Source organism: Macrotis lagotis, chromosome X (assembly GCF_037893015.1).
Source record: "Macrotis lagotis isolate mMagLag1 chromosome X, bilby.v1.9.chrom.fasta, whole genome shotgun sequence".
Lineage (NCBI taxonomy): Eukaryota > Metazoa > Chordata > Mammalia > Peramelemorphia > Peramelidae > Macrotis > Macrotis lagotis.
The window spans coordinates 622,554,177-622,563,966 of NC_133666.1; positions in this window are offsets into that span (position 1 = coordinate 622,554,177).

Genomic DNA, 9,790 nt, shown 5'->3' on the forward strand with positions numbered 1-9,790 from the left:
TAGCCCACTCTACCACTCCTTTACTTTTCTCCCATATATTCCCTTTGCACCCATTGACTCCTTTTTAATAATATACCTTTAAATTCAGCTCCCTCCTATGCCTTATCTAAATATGCTCCTTCTAACTTCTATATTAAATAAGATGGTTAATATGAGTTATCACTATCATCTTTCCATGCAGGAATACACACAGTTCAACATCATTAATTCCCTCATAATTTACCCTTTTTGTTCACCCTCTCTATGTTCACCTGAGTCCTCTCCTTGGAGATCAAACATTCTGTCCACTGTGGCCATATCATCAGGAATGTTTGAAATTCACCTATTCCATTGAATATTCATCTTTTCCCTTGGAAGAGGATATTCAGTTTTGCTGGGTAGTTGATTCTCAGTTGCATTCCAAGCTCTTATGCCTCCCAAAATATTATATTCCAAGTCCTATGAGCCCTTAATGTGGATACTGCTAAGTCCTGTGTAATCCTGACTGTAGCTTCATGATAATTAAATTTTGTTCTGGCTACTTGTAATCTTTTCTCTTTGACTTGGGAGTTGTGGAATTTGTCTATAATATTCCTGGGGGTTATTATTTTTTTGGAGGGATCTCCCTCTTTCAGGAGGAGATCAGTGGATTCTTTTGATTTCTATTTTGCCCTCTGCTTCTAGGATATCAGGGCAATTTTTCTGTAGAAATTCTTTAAAAAAGAAGTCAAGGCTCTCTTCTTGATCAGGACTTTCAGGTAGCCCAATAATTTTTAAATTATCTCTTCTGGATCTGTTCTCTAGGTCAGTTGTTTCTCCAATGAGATATTTCACATTTTCTTCTAGCTTTTCATTTTTTTATCTTGTTTTTTTTGCTTCTTGATTCTTTGGAAAGTCATCAGCTTCCTTTAACTCCATTCTATATTTGAAGGAAATATTTTCTTCAGAGAGCTTTCTTATCTCCTTTTCCATCTGGCCAATTCCACTTTTTAAAGTATTCTTAATTTTTTGGACTGCTTTTTCCTTTTGACCTAAATTGGCTTTTAACATGTTTTCTTCAGCATTCTTTTGTATCTCCTTGTCTTGGCTAATGACTAGGTTTTCATGATTTTCCTGCATCGCTCGCATTTCTCTTCCCAATTTTTTCCTCTACTTTCCTTACTTGATTTTCAAAATATTTTTTGAGCTCTGCCATAGCCTGAGCCCTTCTTGGAGGCTTTGGATACAGAAACTTGGACTTTGTCATGTTCTGATATGTGTTTTGATCCTCCATGGGACCAAAGTAAGCTATGGTCAGGTTACTTTTTTTTCTGTTAACTCATTTCCCCAGCCTGTGGCCTGGTTTTGGGGTGCTTCCTGAGCTTTTGAGTTATTGGGACACACCCACTGGGACCTCAATTCCTTCAAGGTCTTTTGAGAGGCTCTGTCTGACTGCTCTCCTGGTCTGTGCTTTGGTCTGTGGATGACCACAAGCATAGCCCTCTGCCCTGGAACTGGAAAGGGGGTCCCTGCTCATCTATGGCAATGGGGATGGGGAGGGGGCAGATTGCAACCAGGTTCTGAATATAGATGAAGCCACAGAATCTTTTCCCAAGGAAAACAGAGAGACATTGACAGTCTTCCCCCATTACCTTACCTTCTGTGGCCTGAGTGCTCTGGGATTAGCTGCCGGTCCTTTCCTGCTGGGTGGCTTTGTGTGTCTGCTTCTGATTCCCAGGACCAGACTGCACTGAGGACTGGTACTGTGGCTCACTCTGGCAGAGGTTTCCCTTCTGATCTTCCAAGTTGTGTTTGGTGTTTCCTGGGTTGGCAGGTCAGGAAACTGCTTCTGCTGCCACGAGCAGGTGCTCCCAGGGACCCAGGTGCCCCATAGAATGTTCCCAGAAGGTCAGACCTCCTTCATTTTGGCCCCAGTGATCCCAACTTTGCTGTCACCCCCTCTAACACCATGGAACAGAACCTTCCCATGATCTTCCAGGTTATCTTGGGTTGGAGAATTTCCTCATTGGAATTTTCTGTGGGTTCTGTCTTTTGAAAATTTAGAGAAACTCATAATTTTAAGGGTTTTGGAATATTTTGGAGGAGAGCTCCTAGGAAAGCCTGTCTTCATGCTGCCATCTTGGTTCCACCCACATTATAATTTCTAAAGATTTATTTTCTTCAATTATCTTTTGTATTTCTTTGGCCACTTGACAAATTCTACTTTTAAAGGTGTCTTCTTCAATTAATTTTTGTGCTTTTTTTTCAAGCTATTGACTTTTTTTCAGAAAGAAATTCTCATTTCTTTCCCCAATTTTTCTTCTGCTGCTCTTACTTGATTTTAAAAATCCTTTTAGAGTTCTTCCAATAGGACTTTTTGGACTTGAGACTAATTTATTTTCCTCTTTGATACTTTACATGTAGACATGTTGCCATTTTCATCTTATAATTTTGTGTTTTGATCTTTTTTGTCACCTTAGTAGCTTTCTATGACTAATTAGGGTTTGTTTTTTTTATCATTTTTAAAAATTGATGGCCCATTCTCAAACTTCTTGTGCTGGGGACCAGGACTCTGGTTAAACTTTCTAGACTGGGGGCCTTAGATGCTGCCAGCTTGCTTCCTGCATTATAGTAGCCCAACCCAGTCCCCATCATTCAGGGGTTCACAATGCATCTTCTTTGTTGGGAATGGGGGCCTCACTGTTGGCCTGCTATACCACAGGTCTGCCCAGACCCAGTTGTCTTAGATACTGATTTTCATTGTGGCTGAGTCTCCCAACTGGCTTCCCTACAACCTGTCTGTTCTGGACTGGATTCATCTTTTACTTAAATGATGCAGACCTTTCCTGAATTTTCTCCAAGTTATCTTTATTACTCTCTTCATGTGTTGGTGCCACAGTGCCTATTGGACCCGAACACATACCTGCTGTGCTGGGGGTCTGCAATGTTGGAACCACCTCAGATGCTTATCTATGCTAGGATTAGGGTCTTTTTGTTGGCTTTCCCAGACACGACCTGAACTTTGTCCAATGAGATAGACCTATTTGGCAGTACTTTTATGTTATATTTGGCTGGAAAATTTTTTCATCTGGTCCTTTTATAGGTTCTTCTGCTACAGATTTCATTTGAGGCATACTTTAAAGAAGTTTGGAGGGAAATTTGAGAGGACTCAGGCAAATTCCTGCCTTTTCTCTACCATCTTGGTTCTGCCTCCCTAAATAATTGTGAAGAAAAAAAGTTGAGCAAAATTTTTAGAAAAAAATGCCAAATGATCATATGTCTATGATATAGTATACTTACATATTGTGTATCCGTTTAGCTATATATTTCTATAGTTTGTGTGTAACTTAAATGGTTTTCAGAAGTCTGAAAGGTTTAAAAATTCTTTCTTCTGGATTCTAAATTTTAGCTTCTGATTTCTCAATTTGTATTTGAATTTCTTAAATATATCATTGCAATAGTTAGCTAATTTACATCATAGAGTTCAATGATACTGGAAGCAATGCTATAGTCCTAGATTAAATGTCTACTTTGCTAGATATTAAATTATTTATCAGGACTACTTTTCAAGTAATATTCTCATAGTTTTTTAAAAGATTTTTTCAGCCTGTTGATGGAAATATTTATATATAATATAGGACTTAGAAAAAGATAGAAATGTGAAAATGTATTCAATAGTTGCAGTTCTCTAAAGTTTCAAGTGAACTATGGGATCTTAATTTAATAATTTTCAGAGAGGGTTTTGGGAGATGATGTATTGGTCAGAAATTTCAAATCTTCAAATTTCCTCCACAAAAATGGCAGCACATCACCTCAGAGTCACAGACCCCATAAATATGGGGTATAGCAGTTTTTTCTCCTAAGACAGGAAAGACCTGACATCCAGTGGAAGAGATTTGGCCTGCATAAGGCAAACACCTCTAGATTGACTACAAATCAACAATCCAAAGCCCTGGAGGCAATTGCCTTGAGATAGCCTCAGCTTTTCAAATTTTCATCTCACATTTAGTGTCATGATCTGATGACTGAACTAAAGAAGATTGAAGGATGTTCCATGGTTGAAGGATGCCAAACATGGCTATATTGACTAGGTGAGTTCCAGACTATGGCTGCAGGGAGAAGAAGGTAGCGAACACTAATGACTGCACTAATAGGGACAGGACCTCTGTTAGCTGAGGGCACTTGCAGGAGAACAGAGTTCCTAGCTTCAGTTTTGGGGCAGATAAGACACATCTACCAGAGGTACTACAAAGGGAAAGATGATTTGCAGGATCATGTGATCAAGGACCATAACCATGGCTAAGTGAAGAGAAGGGCTCAAGATTGTTCCACAAGATAGATCTCAGAAAATAACAAGAAGGACATGAGGTTTGGGGGCAGCATTCCCTATAACTCAGGATTATAAATTGATTACATGAACTGTTGCTAAAAACAAAATAAAATTTAAAAATGAAGAAGCAAAAGAAAAAGAACCCAGCTATCTATAGCTACTGTGGATATAGAGAAGATCTTGGTTCATATATAATGGAACTAAAAAAGTCACTCCTTTTTCATTGCAAAGTGTCAAATGGTTCCAAGCACAAATAGAATTCTTTGATGAATTTTAGAAGGACTTTAAAAATCAAATAAAAGCAATCCAAGAAAATTATGTAAAGAAAATCAACTAACTAGAAATAGAGAATCAAAAACATAAGGAAGAATATAATTCCTTGAAAACTATAACTGGTTAAGGGAAAACTAATGACTTTCTAAGACAAAGAAGACTTCAAAAATAAAAATAAAAAAATAAAACATTTCATGAGAAAAAAACAAGCTGAAGAAAAGATCAAGGAGACAGACTATAACAATATTCAAAATACATAAATATTATAAGAAATTATTAAGAAAAATTGCCTCGAAGTTCTAGCACAAAAAGACAAAGTAGAAATAGGGAAAAAAATCCCTGATTACCAACTGAATGAGATTCCAGGAAGAAGACCTACAGGAAAATCATAGCCAAGTTTCAAAGCTCCCAGGTTAAGAAGAGAATATTGGAAGAAACAAGAAAAAAAAATTATGTATCATTGGGCTACATTAAGTATTACATAAAATCTAGCACTTACTGTGTTGAAGGACCATAGATCTTAGAATATTATATTCTACAAAGCGAAAGTGCTGGACTTAGAACCAAAAGTAATTTACCTAGCAATGTTAAATATAATCATGAATAAAAAAAAAAAAAACACGGACATTTAGCATTCAAAGACTTTCAGGTTTTTGTGACAAAACCTCCAGAGAGTGTGGCATAGATGTAGTGGTAAGAAGGATAGCAATATGATGTAATCATGAAATGATGATAAAGCTCCAACTGTCCAGATTCTAAGCAGCTCAGAGTCGGAGGGCCCACTAGTCTGTGGATAATCCTGACCTCTTCTAGCTCATTGTATTCTTAATTTGTGTATGCTCCTCTACCTCCAACTTTGAGCATTTCAGATTTATCCATCCTTCATTAGTCTCTGGAATCAGCACTCTTCTAAGTTCCCTTGTATTCCCTGTGTAGTAATCCTGCTACATGTTTCCTGAACTTGAATTTTTCCCTATTCTCTTTACAAAACTAATTCAAACCTTCTGGTCTTCATACAGTTTTGACTCACAAATGTAATTTAGTTCCTGTGTAGCCCTGAACTCAGTGTCCCCCCAATCCTAAAGAATGGAGAACTGGAACCCTTCTAAGTCTGGATAAATTCAAATAAGTGGGGTGCATAAGAACCCATATCTGGAACTGTTAAAGGGATTTGGAGAGAATTTAGAAGGTGCAAAGCCTACCAATAAGCCAGAAAGAGATGGTTCTAGTTTTCTTTATCCAGGAGCACAGGAAAGGGTTATCTTGTTTTATCTTAATATTAGTTTTATTTTGGCTCATAAAGTTTCTTTATAAGGAGCTAGCAATTTGAAAAGATTAGATACTTATTTTGGCAGTTTTTCATGCTGGAAATTTTAAAGCATGTTCCAGTTCCAATGGTAATCGTATTTATTCAGAGACCATACTTATTGAGAATGGTCTGTGTCACCATAACCTATCAGGTCACTTAGCTGACAATAAGGTAATTTCAAATGAGACCTGCATTTGACTTAATTATACATGAATATCCTTATAGGCAACTGTTGAGAGATCAAATTTTCCCTAGGGAATAATTGCTCAGAAAAGGTGGTGATAGGGGAGGGTTGGAGTAGGACTAAAAAGGATGTAAAGAAAGGGAATAATCACCACAAGAAGAACAGTGGGAAGTTTGGGGACATGAGATTGATTGAGGGATCTAGTGGACTTACCTCAGACTGGGCCAGGAAGAGGACAGTAGAGTGAGATCACTCTCCTGTGCTTACCTCTCTCCTTTCCTCCCAGTTTCCTTAGACTCTTTGTCTTCTCTTCTCCCTACCTTTTCCCTCTTCTCTCCTCCTCTGCTTCCTTCTAGTATTTCTCTTTACTACTTTTCTTTTATACACTTCTCTCTGTCCCCCCTCTCTTTCCTCATTGCTCTCTCCTTTGCTGTATGCATCTTCTTTTCTGTCAGATGCCTAATCACCGAGGTAAGTAACCCTGATTTAGTACACAAGCTTATTTCCCTCCCTTGTTCTCAAATGAGTTCAAGGAGCTATGTTTAAGTTGTAGTGAGAGCTGGAGCTGAGTATATAAGGGAGGTGAAAACCACATTATCCTCTAAGAAAATTGGAGATAAGGAATAATCAGGAAAGTCTTCATAGATTAGAAGCTTAAATTCTAGCATCCTATATTTTAACATATCATAATTGACATATTTATCTCAAAAATTCTAAAACTTGTCTTCTTTGAATGTGTGTTCCACAATTTCTGAGTATATTTTCATATCCCTTCAAGCTCTAATACTATAAGATTAGATTAGCCTGATTTGTTCATTTTAGCAAAAATAATTCCACATGATTATACTAGATTTCTAATTTATTCTGTACTAAGAAATATCTCTTTTGAAACATAGTTTTCCAAGTTGGTTTTATATAATACATTACAAATAAATTATTAAATGGAATAAAAAGACAAGAACCAAATAAGTTTAAAATGGACTATGCTAGATAGTATTATTAGCTTTACTTATATCACATTTTTTCTTTCATGCTCTTTTTTCTAGAGTTTTCTTTAAAATCACTGATAGGCATTTCATATTGAAATAAGATTTGACTAGGTTTCTTGACAATTTGATGAGAAATTCAGTGCTCCCTTAATCATAGTACTTTTCATTTCATTAGTCTATTTAAAAAGAAAAAAGGAATCAAATTAAATTATCAAAAATTTATTAAGCATCTTGCTAAAGGGTGGGAATACACCAAAAGGAACTCACTGCTTAATGTAACATTTCCTAAGCAAACAAACATAACTATGGAGAGGAGCAGTCAACAGGACATTAGTCTTGGAAGGAGTTTGGGTGGGTTTGTGTATTGGGACAAAAGTGGTTGGAGGTACATCCTACTGATGCCAAAGGAGGTGTGAAGCAGGTTTCAGAAGGTGGAGTGGGAACTGGAGAGATCTTGGATCTGTTGTAGGCTATCACTTTTTGAGAGTAAATATGTCTGATCATGCCTTGCCTGGGGAAAAGGAGGAGGTCATGGACAGTATATAAATGAGACAGAAGTGGAGAAGAAATTTACTTCCCATATCCCAGATGGTATCTAGGAGAAATCTTCCTGCAGAGTAAAGATACTTAGCAAAGAGTACTATATACAAGTCAGTCTCCACAAGTCTTCAGCATAGTACCTCAACTCAGCTTAGATTAGGAGGTAAGTCTGTCTTCTATTCTTAGCCTCATTCTGCCACCAACAAATCTCAACTCACACTGATTCTCTTTCTGTGTCCAAAGATTCTGAGGAATCCCTTCCAATATGGTATAAATGTGGCAGAAATCAGACAGAAATCATAGTTTGTATATTTCCTGATTGATTTAGCCACCCTGGTTCTCATGCCTTGGATAATAGGTATGGGGACAGAGGCAGAGGACTTAACTGTAGGCTGGCATAGACAGAGCAGGCTTAATAAAATAGATTGAATGTGGTAGGATAGAATAGATAGGGCTTATGGATGGGGTGGACTAGAGGAAACACTTTGAGCATTATAAAACTGAGTGGATAAAATAATCAGAAAGGAAAGAGAGCACAGGGTAGAGTGGTTGGAATGAAATCAGGTTTCACTGAGATGCATTGTACTGAAAAGATGAGAAGGAATTGGGTCATTGTAAATTACCTGGCTCAGACAATATGTAGATCATCCTCAGTGGTTCTGAGTACTGAATTGCAGGAAGGCCATAGTCAATGTGAAAAGCATACAGAGGATTATGGAATTAGTGAAGAATTCAAAGGTTTAGAAATAGAATATTCAGTCTTTTAGTCCCAGGCCAGAACAGCATCATGCAAAAACTTTTCTGTGAGACCCTATACAAAACAGAGGGGAACAAATAAAATGGAATCTTCTTAAGGACAGTTTCTGTATTTGTAATTTCAGAACTTAACACAGTATTTGATAAACAATAAAACATTAAATAAATGCTTTTAAATGTAAATTAATGTGAAAAATATTTATTGAGATAATTTAAATTTTATCTGGAGAAAAGGAAACTTGTGTGGTGGGCCATTGGGTATCCTCAAATACATGAAGGATTTCCACATAGGAAAGAAATAAGATATATGTGTTCCCTAATCAAGAGGTTAAGAACTAGGAGCAGTGGGAAAAGTAGCAGGAGCAGATTTCAGTTCAATAAAAGGAAGGTATTTCTTCCCAATTTGAGCTCTCTGAGGGTGATATAGGCTGCTCTGGAGGTAGTAGGTTCTCTCTTCCCAAAAATATTCAAGCAAGTTCTAAATAGTTCCTTTTCAAGGATGTTGTAGAGTTGATTTTCTACCTCTCATAGTCTCTTTTTCAAATCCACCAAACTAGGGACCTCGAATGAACTAGGTCATCTTTGGGTAGGGTATTGATTAGTGACTAAAGTGTCAGTTGCCCTTCACAATCATGTCCGTTATCTGGATATACTTGTGCTGCTATTACTATGGGGAAAGCATTTGAAAGAGCACAGTGGAAAGATTTTACTAGACCTGGTGTAGGACATTTATAAGTTAGTGTTAGAGATAATAGAAATAAGGTGGTCAGAAGTAGGGGATGGAGAATAGATTTTTGTATGTTGTCAGACAGTGTTTCTGAATAACTAGACTGGAGAAGCAAAGAGAGAGAGAGGGTGGGACTATGCTAATCACTGAAAAATGAGTACAAGTTTAGAAACAGTGACTGGAGAGAGATCTGCTGAGGCAGACAGATGCTTCCATTTAAGATCTTTCTAAGGGGTGGCTAGGTGGGGCAGTGGATAGAGCACCGGCCCTGGAGTCAGGAGTATCTCAGTTCAAATCCGGCCTCAGACACTTAGCTGTGTGACCTGGGGCAATCCACTTAACCCCATATGCCTTGCAAAATACACCCCCCCCAAAACCAAACAAACCTAAAACAAACATCTTTCCAGGTGAGAGTTTCAGTCCTGTGAGGCTCAGGAGGGCTATCACAGAGCAGGCAAGAGTAGGAATTGGTGTGATCTGGAGAAGTTTAGACAGGAGACAAGAATTTAAAATATGAGGTTCATGTGGCCCATAAAATCCATTGGAGCACTGGTGAAGGCTCTGGAGAGGAAAATGTAATCACAGGATTGGGTCTAAGACTGCTAGAGGATTTTGTGGCTAATCTTTGGACTGAAGAGTGGATCTCAGACAGGCAGCCTTGAGTGGGATTGATAGGGGTCATTGAAAATTATCATGCTGATGATTCCCAATGTCCTTGTAATAG